The sequence below is a fragment of the Microtus oregoni genome, unplaced genomic scaffold (assembly GCF_018167655.1).
Source record: "Microtus oregoni isolate MIOR12 unplaced genomic scaffold, Mior012 000068F_ref0000429, whole genome shotgun sequence".
Taxonomy (NCBI): Eukaryota; Metazoa; Chordata; class Mammalia; order Rodentia; family Cricetidae; genus Microtus; species Microtus oregoni.
Window position 1 is genome coordinate 5,482,753 of NW_024543975.1, and position 14,364 is coordinate 5,497,116.

Sequence of the window (14,364 nt, forward strand, 5' to 3'; positions counted from 1 at the left end):
GTTACCCCCAAGATATTTTATGTTACTTGTGGCTATTGTGAAAGGTGATGTTTCTCTGATCTCCCTCTCAGCTTCTTTTTCTTTGTTTATATGAGGGCTAGTGATTATTTTGAGTTGATCTTGTATCCTGCCACATCACTGAAGGTATTTATCAGCTGTAGTAGTTCTCTAGTAGAGTTTTTGGGGTCACTTATGTACACTATCATATCATCCACAAATAATGAAAGTTTGACTTCTTCCTTTCCAATTTGAATTCCCTTGATCTCATTATATTGTCTTATTGCTATTGTTAAACCTTCAAGAACCATGTTGAAGAGATATGGAGAAAGCAGACAACTTTGTCTTGTTCTTTATTTTGTGGAATCTCTTTGAGTTTTTCTCATTTAGTTTGATGTTAGCTGTTGGCTTGCTGTATATTGCTTTTATTATATTTAGATATGATCCTTGTATTCCTAATCTCTCCAAGACCTTTATCATGAAGGGGTTTTGGATTTTGTCAAATGTTTTTTGTTCATCTAATGAAATGCTCATAAGTTTTTTTTCCAGTTTATTTATATGATGGATTACATTGTTAGATTTTGGTATGTTGAACCAGACCTACATCTCTGGAACGAAGCTTACTTGATCATGATGGATTTGGTTTGCCAGTATTTTATTGAGAAGTTTTGCATCCATGTTCATCAGTGAAAATGGTCTATAATTCTCATTCTTTGTTGAGTCTTTGTGTGGTTTTGGTACTATGGTAACTTTAGCCTCATAAAAAGAATTTTGCTAAGACCCTTCTCTTTCGATTTTGTGGAACACTTTAGGAATATAAGTATTAGCTCTTCTTGAAAGTTATGTTAAAAGCTGGATGGTGGTAATGCAACCTTTAATCGCAGCACTTGGGAAGCAGACACAGGCAGCTCTCTGTGAGTTCGAGACCAGCCTGGTCTACAAGAGCTAATTCCAGGATAGGCACCAAAGCTACAGAAAAACCTTGTCTTAAAAAAAAGGCTCAATGTCCTTTATTTATGACTAGAAACCAATTATGAGTGAGTACATCTCATGTTCCTCTTTTTGGGTCTGGCTTACCTCACTCAGGATAGTGTTTTCTATTTTCGTCCATTTGCATGCAAAATTCAAGAAGTCATTGTTTTTACTGCTGAGTAGTACTCTAATACGTATATATTCCATACTTTCTTCATCCATTCTTCCATTGAAGGGTATCTAGGTTGTTTCCAGGTTCTGGCTATTAAAAACAATGCTGCTATGAACATAGTTGAGCATATACTTTTGCTGTATGATAGGGCCTCTCTTGGGTATATTCCCAAGAGTGGTATTCCTGATCCTAGAGAAGCTAAATAAGAAGGTGAACCCAATGAAAAACATATAGTCATCCTCCGGGATATTAACCTTCATCAGGAGATGAAAGGAGACAGAGACAGAGTTCCTCATTGGAGCACAGGACTGAAACCCCAAGGTCCAAATCAGGAGCAGAAGGAGAGAGAGAGCACAAGCAAGGAACTTAGGATCGCGAGGGGTGCACCCACATACTGAGACAATGGGGATGTTCTATCAGGAACTCACCAAGGCCAGCTGGACTGGGTCTGAAAAAGCATGGGATAAAACCGGACTCGCAGAACATAGCAGACAATGAGGACTGCTGAGAAGTCAAGAACAATGGCACTGGGTTTTGATCCTACTGCACGTACTTGCTTTGTGGGAGCCTAGGCAGTTTGGATGTTCACCTTACTAGACCTGGAAGGAGGTAGGAGGTCCTTGGACTCCCCACAGGGCAGGGAACCCTGACTGTTCTTTGGGGTGATGAGAGAGGGGGAGTTGATTGGGGGAGGAGGAGGGAAATGGGAGGTGGTGGTGGGGATGAGACAGAAATCTTTGATAGATAAATAAATTAATTAATTTAAAAAAAGTTCTGGTAGAATTCTGCACTAAAATCATCAGTCCCTGGGCTTTTTTGGTTGAGAGGTTTTTGATGACAGCTTCTATTTCCTCACAGCTTATAGGTCTATTTAAATTGCTCATCTTGTCTTGATTTAATTTTGTTATGTGTTATCTATATAAAAAATTGTCCGTTTCTTTTACATTTTCCAATTTTGAGGAGTACAGGTTTTTGTAGTAAAACCTAATGATTCTCTGAATTTTCTCAGTGTTTGTTGTTATGTTCCCCTTTTCATTTCTGATTTTGTTAATTTGAATGTTCTCTCTCTACCTTTTGATTAATTTAGATAAGTGTTTGTCAATCTTGTCTTCTCTTCCATTTTTTAAAAGGGAGTTTTTCACTTTCTCTTTAAAGGTCTCCATCATTTTCATAAAGTTAGGCTTAAAGTCATTTGTTTTGTACTTCTTCTGGGTTAGGATGATCAAGTCTTCCTGTTTTGTGTCCGCTGGGTTCTGATGTTACCATGTTGCTTTTTAGGATGTTGGAGGAATTCTTTCATTGGTGCCTACCCATCTCTTCCTTCAAATGAGGCCAGCAGTGTCTTGGCTTCTTGGTCCAATCCTTGCTGTGGCTGTCTCTTAGGTTCCCTCAGTATTGGGGCGATCTGTGTTTCAGGACTCCATGGAACTCACTGGCTCTTAGGTCCCCTCAGTATTGGAGCAAGCTGTTTTACAGGGGTTTTAGGAGCTTGCAGTTGAATAGGCAGGGTGGATTGGGGAATAGTCCAGCTGCAGGAAAACTCCCTGCTGGCTGCCTAGAAAAGCCCAAGGAGTTGGGAAGGGGCCCCTGGGTTTTGTCCCATGGGGAATGTTCTAGAGAGTGGGGCATCCAGCTGTCTGGCCCTGTGGTTGTTAACTTGCCTTGCAGGTCCCCTCAGTATTGGAGCAAGCTGTGTTTAAGGTTCCACAGAGCATACAGTGTAAAAAGCAAGTTTGGGTGCAGTGTGGGTGTGGGGGATAGCCTAGCTGTGGCCACTGACTCACCTCTTCATTCCCCTCTGTATTGGAAAAGGTATTTTTTTTAATTTTGTTGTAAATTATGCCAGATATTATTTAAGGCCAGATATATTTTAAGGTCTGGTAATTCTAAGTGTGAGGAGAAAACTGCTTGGTTTATTTTTGGCAGTGTGTGTGTGTATGTATGTATGTGCTTATATATTTACATGAATATGTTGGTGATTTTGCAATGTCCAAAGGGCAAAATAGATGTCACTCTCAAACCCTGTCTACTTGACAATTTCTTTGGCTGACTTGTCAGTGCATCCCAGGGATCTCCCCTTCTCCGACTCCCTGGTCAAGAGAATGCAAATGAGGTGTTCCCACTACACCTAGATTTTTGTTTTATCCCATCAATTTGGGAGGTCAAAATCAGGTCTTCTTACCTGCAAAGCAAATACTTTACTGACTGGGAAATCCCTCTAGTTCAGATGACATTTTTGTTTTTGAAAGAAGGAATAATATTAATGATAGTAGGTAATAGAATCTGGTTAGACAATTTTAACAATGGGAACTTTGAAAACAAGCAATTTTCTGGTCCATGACCAGAAACTGTGAGTTTCCTTCATTCTATCCTTGCCAGAGTTGAGAAATGTCAGAAGCATTTGGTGCCCTGGTTCCTGGTTTTGTTAAAGAGGTACCACTGTCTGGAAATTGTGCTTGATACAGCATAGGCAAACCAGTTCTTGCTCCTAGGTACCACAATCTAGTAAAGCCTTTTTCAATTTCATTTTTACGATGAGAACTTTTACTGGTAATCCAATGTTGGGATCCACATTTGCTTTACAAGATCTCTCTCTTTTTCTCTTCCACTCTCTGTCTCTCACACCTATGGATCAATACTAAACTCATTTCTAGAAATACATTCTGCCTTTTTGTGGGTACTTCATCATCAAGGTTCACAGGCAGACGACCCAGAAACTACTGCCTCTGGAATGTCCTAATATCCACTGAAGTTTTTCTAGGTAATCACTCTTCACTGCTCAAAGCCACAGTGACTCACCTGAGGCAAGAAATATCCTATCACTTTCAAGGACCCACACACTTCACTCCTATCAATAACAACCTTTACAATATTGTCTGGAACCTAGAGTGACAATTTACTTAACTTACATTTTATTTTTCATCAAACAATAATGATTGTGCATATTTTAAATGGAACATAATTTGTAAAATATGTAGATAACTTGCATATTGTTCAAATTATGGTACTCAGAACTTCCTTCACCTTAACTATTTCCTTTTTTTTCTTACTGTTTAACATTTAAAATATTCTCTAAAAAAAAGTGGTTTTGTAGTTTCAGATTTCCACTCATGCCTGAAGTCTTTGTTAGGATAAAGAACCCGCGATTCATAGGGCCAGGTGAGGTTAAATCTACACTGTTCATTTAAAGAAAAATGTAACGGCGTAAACGAATGCAGACAGATTGTAAAAATATATATACAGCTTTAATGGCGAAATAGACTTACAGAACCACCGTTCTGGGGAGACCAGGAAAGCAGAAGGGATGGCTGGGAGCATGCTAGCCAAATTTATAGGCAAACATTAGCCCGAGGCGAACACGCCCCCCAAGTGGCGGGACTTGTCTTGTTGATTAAATGCAATACTCATCAAAATCCCAACACAATTCTTCACAAACCTCAAAAGAACAGTACTCAACTTCATATGGAAAAGCAAAAATCCCAGGATAGCCCAAAACAATCCTGTACAATAAAAGAACTTCTGAAGGCATCACAATCCCTGATTTCAAACTCTACTACAGAGCCATAGTACTGAAAACAGCCTGGTTTTGGCATAAGAACAGTTCAAAAATAACCAATGGAACCAAATCGAAGACCCAGATATTAATCCATACACCGTCGAACACCTGATTTTTACAAAGAAGCAAAAAAAATCAAATGGGAAAAAGAAAGCATATTTAACAAATGGTGCTGGAAGAACTGGATATCAGCATGCAAAAGAATGAAGATAGACCCATATCTGTCACCATGCAGAAAACTCAAGTCCAAATGAATCAAAAACCTCAACATAAAGCCAGCCACAATGAACCTTATAGAAGAGAAAGTGGGAAGTACACTTGAACATTTTGGCACAAGAGACCACTTCCTTAATATAACTCCAGTGGAACAAACACTGAGAGAAACAATTAAAAATGGGACCACCTGAAACAGAAAAGCTTCTGTAAAGCAAAGGACATGGTCAACAAGACAAAAAGACTGCCTATTTTCTTGATTCTTAAATCCCAGGACAAAACAAAACATAAAAACAAAGTAAATCTTTTATGTGGCTTTTATAATTACATTTATTATGGCAAAGCTATTCATAGATCTTTTAAATATGTATTAATATGCTCTACTCTAGTTTACTCTTTTATAGAAGATATTTTTACCCCCATTTTTTCAATGTATTACAATATTTTATATTTCATTTTTGCTATGTGGTGTTAAATAGTATAAGAACTTTCTCTAGTCATTTACAGAACATGTGAAATCAATGCCCAGGGCTGAATTTATTTGCTTTCACAGAAAGAATAACTTTAATGTCAAGTGTAAGTGTTTTCCCCTTAGGATCTGTTTTAATGACCCTATCTTTAGGTTATCCATGACTTTTAAATGCAAACTAAATTAAAGTGCTTTTCCCTACACCTTTCTAAGAATCCACTTATACAATGGAGGCCAATAGGAAAATCCAGATTAATGATCATTGTATTTAATATAAGAAAGAATTTTAAATATAAAACCAAAGATTGACCTCAGTATTGTGTGATAGTGTGATAGTAGGTGACTTCAATATGCCATCATCACCAGTTGACAGGTCATACGGACAAAAACAGGTAAACTACAGTTAAATATAAATCAAGTGGGTCTATAAAATATTACACCTAAACACTACAGAATACACTATCTCCTTAGTAGCACATGGAACATTCTCTAATATTGACCACATATTCAGATACAAAGCAAGTACCAACAAAAGCAGAAAAATTGGTAATAACTTTTTGCATCCTATCTAACCCCACTGTATAGCAACAATAAAAACAGGATAATGTGCAAATACTCTCAGAATCTGAACAACACACTGAATAAAAATTGAGTTAAAAGAGAAATCAGTAAATGTAAACATTTCTAGAACTGAAGGAAAATGAAAATACAGACTATCAAAATCTATGGGATAGAGTAAATGCAGCTCTAACAGGAAAGTTAATAGCACTAAGTGCCTGCACCCAAAAACTGGACCAAAGTTAGAGCTATAGTGCAGAATTTAAGACTCTTCTTACAGAGGACTCAGGTTTAGATGTTGAAGGGCTGCTTGTTGTTTCCCTGCTGCTCAGTTAGTTTAGACCTGAAATAATCACACAGAAAAGGCATTAATTAAATCACTGATTGACCCATTAGCTATAGCTTCTTATTGGCTTACTTTTACATCTTAATTTAATCCATTTCTATTAATCTGTATATCACCATGTGACTGTGGCTTATTGGCTAAAGTTTCCAGATTCTGACTCTGGCAGTAGCTCCTCTCTGACTCCACCCTTCTTTCTCCCAGCATTCCGCCTAGCTTTCCCTGCCTACCTAAGTTCTGCCTTGCTATAGCTCCAAAGTAGTTTCTTATTTCATTAATGATAATCACAGTACACAGAGAGGACTCCTGCCTCCCCTTCCCTTTCCAGTTTAAAAATAGGAAGGTTTTAACATTAACATAGTAAAATTACATGTATCAAAGCAGATATCAAGCAAGAATTACAGTTACAATATTTATATCTACTTTACACTTTATCATAACTAAGGAAAAGTATAACTATAAATTCTTTAACTCTATCAAAGTCTCCAGAAGGATATAATATTATCTAAGTAAACAGGATGTGCATTGTAAGCAACTTCCAAAACTTTAGAATTGACAGAGATATCTTGCTGTCTGGACAGTCACATAAAATTCTTTTGTACATCTTCAGCCTACAAGCCCATAGTATCCAACAGACTTTTTTAAAGACAAGTTAGGCCTTTAGGCCGTCCATCCAGTATGTGTGGAGTCAAATCCTTTTGGGGTGGCAGATGAAGAAGGATGCTTAAAAGAAATCCCACACTACCTCAGAACTGAGAATAATAGAGGGCTAATTCATTTAGGGGTAGACTCATAGATCACAATCCTCTGCTGGAACAGGGAACAGCAACTGAATCAAACAGCTGGAAAAGCGGCCAGATGTGGTTTACATGAGCATAAATAGTATAAGAGGCCATGCCAAAGTGGGCGGGTAACTTAAAGGCTACTGGCACATAAATGTTTATAATTATAATACCCTCTTGATGGATTTTTCCTGTGTTAACTGAGTATGCAGTATCCTTCTTTATCTCATATGAGTAGGTTTGGCCTCAAGCCTACTTTTTCAGATAGTAGAATATCTTCTTCTGCTTGTAATATTGTTATCCATCCTTTGACCCTAAGATGGTATATGTCCTTGGAGTGAGGTGTGTTTTTCAGAGGAAGCACAAAGATTGAACCTGTTTGTAATTCAATCTCATGGTTTGTGTTCTTTTGGGGAGGTGCTGGTGGACTTAAGACCAATAATATCTGCAGTTATTATTGGACAGTGTTTGTTGCATTGGTTAATGTAGATATCAGATCTTACCCCAACTGGCCAGGTTCTGAGGCATTTGGATGATGGTATCCTATTTCTTCTCTTTGCCAATTTGAAGCAGGCTAGAGTTACTTGTAAAGAGGGAACCTCAACTGAGAAAATGTCCCCCATCAGACTGGCTTGTGGGCAAGCCTGTGGGACATTTTCTTGATTAATGATGCATATGGGAGAGCCCAGCTCTGGAGGCAGTGCCACCCCTAGGCATTTAATCCTGGATGTGACCAGAAAGCAGGCTAAACCAACCATGAGGAACAAAGCGAGTACACAGTGTTCCTCCTTGTTTTCTTCTTTAGTTCCTGCTTCCAAATTTATGTCTTGCGTTCCAACTGCAACTTCCCTCAGTGACAGAGTTTGACCTGAGCATTGAAAGCTAAAGCACCCCCCCAACAAAAAAACAAAACCAAACAAACCATGCTTGCCTTTATTGAGAATGATTCTAAATTACTGATGGAGAGTACTACTCTTTTTCAAACAGTTTTCCTACTTTCATTTAAGAAGCTGTGCAGCTGCATGCTTAGTTAATTCATTTGTTACTTAACACTTAAGTTGTTTCAGTGAGAAGGGACCTGCTTCTCTGATTACTTGGTGTAAGGTTTGTTAAGTATGATCCATGCCTTTTTTGCCTCAATAAAAAAATAAATTTTAAGTGCCTTTTAGTTACTTTATTCACTCATATCTGTTACTCTCATGAAAATTTCTTCTCTAATTCTTGTTAGACATATGCCTAAGAGCAAAAAGAGAGGCTCTTTAAACAAAGTCACTTTATTCCAATTACTGTTTCTTTCCAGGAGATTCCTCATAATAAATACAGACTTACATAGGAGGTAGCTGAGGCTTCTCTGGCATGCAGATCTCTGGGTAACACTTGGATATTTCAGGTCATTTTCAGCTTAAAATTTGTCAATGATATTGCCGCTTCTTGGTTGCAACTTGTACAAGTAAGAAATCTACAGACACACAGTTGAGGAGAGACATGGAAGGCATATGTGAAAATTCTTTCCCTCCCCGCAAAAGGGTTACAGCCTAAACAGTAAACTACCAAAGAGAACTCATGGGAAGTGCTATAAGAATGCCAATGTTAGCCCCCACAATTGATGACTTGTGGTGGGGATGAGCTAGGGGAATAACTCAGTTCTTCTTAAGGGAGAGGACACTAAGAGCTTGATTATGCTTCAATGAGTGTATGTATAACATATATTGGATTTGTCTTTTTATTATTGTTATTATTATTACCTTTTTTATTATTTTTCAATTGGGGGAACACAAAAGACTGGGTAGGCATGCAAGTACTGGGAAAAGAGAGAGATCGGGGTGCAAGATGTGAAATTCTGAAAGAATCCATAAAGTTAAATTAAAAATAAAGAAATCCAAGGATATTATCAGATACTGTGATAGTGAAAGAACTTTAAAAAATTTGATAGATAATAGCCACTGAGTAATTATAGCCTGAATCAGAGGGTGTACTCAGGACAATGGGATACTTTGTCCATTTGTTCCCAGGTAAACTGAAATTGGGATAGGGCTGAGAGAAGCAACAGTTATATGATTAAGGATGATTGATTGATGTTAAGACAATAAAAAGGAAGGGAAAAATTATAGGGGTGTGAAAGTAGAGACTCCTCTGCTGGAGTACCCAAAGAGAGAAAAAATTCCAGCACAATGAAACTTAACTCTTACACATGGGAACATGCCATTCAGAATAACCTACTCTGTGTTTGTACACCATGGCCACTCTGATCCTATCTGCACATCTTTCTTCCTTCTGTGCAAGAGCTGCATTTTGTCTCTACACTCCCTTCTTAGTCATGGTCATAGATATGATATAGGTCATTGTGCTCCAAGTTATGCTTGATTTTCCTCCTTTTGGAGGGAAGTTTCCCTCTGTACAGATTGCATCTTGCTCTGGCAGATTTTTATTTTTAATCAAACATTATTTTACTTCACAACTACGGTATGTTGAGTATCATCTTTGAACAATTCTCATCTTATTAGAGTTAATTTTTCTTTTGTTTCTTCTGACATAAATTCAATTATAAAAGATTTTTTATTTCTAAGTCTGTGCTATAAAGGAGTTGTTTGTTACACTATTGAAAAATAAGCTATTTTTGTCTAAGAGGCAGAAATTTTAACTATTGTTAAAGCTTAAAAATTGTTTCAGGTGGCAGGTAAATTAGTAAAGAGCTTGCCATGTAATCAGAAGGACCTGTGTTGATTTTTCAGATAGGTGAGCATGGTATTAGGAATTCTCAATTCAAACTCAGCACTGAGGACACAGGGGTAAAAGATCCCTGGGGCTCCTTGGGTAATTGTGTAGCATATTCAGCAAGTTCCAGAACACTGAGAAACCCTTTCTAAAAGAAATAAAATGGCAGGTGACACTTCACCTAAAGAATTGTCAAAGTTATTTTCACATACCTGCACGATACCTGCATACACAACAATTCTTTCTCTCTCTTTCTCTCTCTCTCTCTCTCTCTCTCTCTCTCTCTCTCTCTTTCTCTCCCTCTCCCTCTCCCTCTCTCTTAGCTTAGTTAAGGAAAATATATAAATATTGTCTGCAGATCATACCAGAAGAATTGTTTTGTTTTGATGGGTAAAGAGGTCATTCATGAGCATGGATTACAGAGAAGAAAGCAGATCTTAGATATCTGAATATATACAGCCAATTAAAATAAATTAAATTCCAGTAAGGCAGTGAGGTGATGTGAATGCCTTGATTCTTAATATGATTCAAGCTTTTCTACTTTATATATACATTGTGAAGGCAGATATCTTCAAAGCTGTGAATCTTTACTCTATTACTGTAGCCATAATGGCTTAGACACAGGGCCTGGGGCTGTCTTGTATTACTCAAATAACCTTGATGACCCACCCAGCTCAAGTACACTCCTGACATAGGTAATATGCATCCTTTGAGTACTTGTTTGATAAAGCAGTTGAATTTCTCTATGTCCTTCGGTGTGTCTATATATTTAGAACTTTATATTTAGTCCTAAACTACTATTACAGATTAGTGGAGATTAAGTATGAAATATATTATGAATACATAGACAGAAAGAGTTGCCAATTTGAAGATAATTGGTAATTTCAACATATAAATCTCTGACTCTATACTTTGAAGGAGATTTTAAAAGTGAGTTGGATCATGTATACATTCATAACAAGAACAACTTTATAATGTTGGACTTGCTCTTTTAAGAAAGAACTAAGATAATGTTAAAGAGGATACGTTCCTATAAAACTCCAGGGTGCTCCATTCACATAGTAATATAGGGAGCACACAATTATTCTCAACTCCCTCTCCTCTCTGTCTCTGTCTCTCTCCATATAGCAGAGAGAAAATCTATTAAACCCACTGATTTTAGATAGAAAAGAGGTACATATTAGATTGTTTACACATACATTTAGAATGATACTTCTAAGAGAGAAAACCTTTTCTGCAAATAAATAATCTGTGTTCATTCTGAGAACTTAGCATGTGGGCACAAAGCTCTGCTTTAGTGCTCACCCTGAAAAAGCAGGGAAGATACAGGATTCCAGTAAGAAAGTATTTGGGAGAGACAGGCTATAGCCAACCACTGGATCTTTGTTGACAATAGCCTCTCTTTTCTTGTGCTCATTGACTCCTAAATTTGTTAATATTCAGTCCCATGCAAAAGTGATAGATAGATCTTATAATACCATGTGACCTGTATCTCCCTTGTCAGGAACAAATCTTCAACTTGTAGATCTTCTAATGACAAAACTAATCCAAACCATACTAGAGATTCCACAGTTACTCACATTCTAGCATACAGCTAGGATTATACTTCAGGTTTTTAGAATATTCTTGAACTCTCAAGCAATAACAGGATTTGATAGAAACATAAATTTCATAAGAGAAAAATAATGCAATTTTCTCTGTTATCTTGTGATATTGTTTGTGCCCCAAAAGGGTAGGGAGAATGAAAATACAGCTAAATGTATTGAAAACAGTTAATTACTAGATGAGTACTAAGAAGAAATTTCTTTTATCTGTGAAAGCCTTTTGGTGTTTTCAAGCCATTTTGTATTTGAGGTTTGAGAGAGATAGGTCTGTTGTCTTCAAAGGTTCAAGAGGATCAAAAGAAAAGACAAAAAGAAAACAAAACCAACTTTTCAACATCTAAAGAAAGCAGATACAATGTAATAGTAAAATTTCATTAATATTGTGATTTATTTTACTATTTATTATAAAAAAGAACTCGGGGACTAATATAAAGATGGAAACTGAGACAAACACAAAATGCCATGACACACCCACAACCATTCCCTTCCCAGCTTCAAAGGATCTGCACACCCTTCCAGCCGCATCTCCCCTTCTTGTGGGGCCAATATATTTCAAATCCCTACTAGCTGAATGTACACCCTGCCCCTTGAACCAATACCTGACTCTATTAGACATTGGGCAGCAGCATAGCAAAGATTCTCATAACACTTTTCCCCTTTTTGAACTAATTAGAAAGGAAAAATAATAACCTTAACAAAAATGAAGCTACATGCAACAGGAATAATTATCAAATAAAAATAAATACACTCTCAATTTCCAGTGCATATGCAATTAGCAAATTTATAGAAATTACTCCATTAGCTGATGTCTTCTGAAGAGTTGAAAGTTTTGTACCTAATTTACTTTCTACCATGCTTAGGGAGAATTGGGACTGTAACTCTCTTGTCCTTAACCCCACATAATACTAAGGAATGTTTTATGTTATCTGAGTAAACAGGAAGTGCAGAGCTAATAAATTTCAAAATTCAGAAAGAGAGAAACAGTTGGCTGCCTGGAATGTCACCCAAGAGTCTTCTGCAACATTGATGCATCCATTTTTGGTCTACAAGCCTAGACTATCTGACAGATATTTCTGAGAAGCAGGAAATTTGAAGAACTCTCCTACCCTATCTTTGTAAAGTGTGACAGTCACATTTCTTGTGTCCTGCTTGTCTATTTCAGACAACACGCTGTTAGCAATCAAAGCAAGGGCATAATTAAATGAACTGCATAGATGCACATGTATAGTATAACAAAACAACCTTAAATTTGTGTCTATATACAAAATCTATAACAATGTAGAATTTTTGAGATTAATAGTTGTTTTTAGGATTAAAGTAGATAAAATTATATACCCTTTTCCTCTCATTCCAATATCCACCTTTTCCTTTCAGAAAGATATCCCCAAAATCTAACCTCCTTTGAATAGTATTTTCTTAACTATGAACAGAAATAGCTTGCAACAGCGCCGAGGAACAATGACACACATCTATAATCCACTGGAAAATGCAAAACCATCTATATTACTCTTGGGTTGACAGTCATTTAGTGTTATTATTTTATCTCTTCTTAAAGTGTGGAAGCATATTATAACTTAATAGTCAAGATCATCAAGTTTTGTTATTACAATACTTTTGTCTATGTTTTCATATCTAACTCATGGAAAAGCTACATCAATTTACTTCTTTCTGATATGAAGTTTCAGATCATTAGCCATGGACACTGCTGGATTTATTTATAAAGAAGGACATTTTCCATTTTCCATCTTAATAAGATGCAGTTAGACATTCACCTACAGGAAGATGTATATTGCCACCTCTTTTGCAAATCCCCCCAAACAATTATTTGACCTTTTGCAGTTTTTAAGTAGCATGTGCACGCGCGCGCGCGCACACACACACAGACACACACACACACACGTTGAACTCTTATTTGTTAAATGATAAGTTTTCAGTAAATGACAAACATTATACATCTTATAAAGGAACACATAAAGTGATAAAAACAAATTAACTATTAATAAAGGTATGGATAAGTTATGACATTCTGAGGGGACTGGTTAGTAAAGATTGTGCTTGTAGAAGACAAAAATTTGGTTCCCAGCAATGATGAGAGGAAGGAGCTCTCAAGTATGTACAACTAGGGTTTTTGTGGATTTAATACATCTAGCTTCTGGGGATGCCTTATTCACATGCATATACCCAACTTTCTCTTATTATATGAAATATAAAATAAAATAATTATTTAAAAATATATTTTAAAGTATGTTATAGATTTTTAAAAGAGAATATTAGTGGCAGACATATTTTAATCAGAATTTTAAGACATTCATTTGTTTATTGCTTCTTTTTTAATTAATTAATTTATTTATTAAAGATTTCTGCCTCCTCCCCGTCACCGCCTCCCATTTCCCTCCCCCTCCCCCAATCAAGTCTCCCTCCCTCATCAGCCCGAAGAGCAATCAGGATTCCCTGCCCTGTGGGAAGTCCAAGGACCACCCACCTCCATCCAGGTCTAGTTAGGTGAGCATCCAAACTGCCTAGGCTCCTACAAAGCCAGTATGTGCAGTAGGATCAAATCCCAGTGCCATTGTTCTTGAGTTCTCAGTAGTCCTCATTGTCCTCTATGTTCAGCGAGTCTGGTTTTATCCCATGTTTTTTCAGACCTAGGCCAGCTGGCCTTGGTGAGTTCCCGATAGAACATCCCCATTGTCTCAGTGTGTGGGTGCACCCCTCATGGTCCTCAGTTCCTTGCTTGTGCTCTCTCTCCTTCATGCAAATGGACGGAAATAGAAAACACTATCCTAAGTGAGGTAAGCCAGACCCAAAAAGAGGAACATGGGATGTACTCATTCATATTTGGTTTCTAGCCATAAATAAAGGACATTGAGCCTATAATTCGTGATCCTAGAGAAGCTAAATAAGAAGGTGAACCCAAAGAAAAACATATAGTCATCCTCCGGGATACTAACCTTCATCAGGTGATGAAAGAAGAGAGAGATAG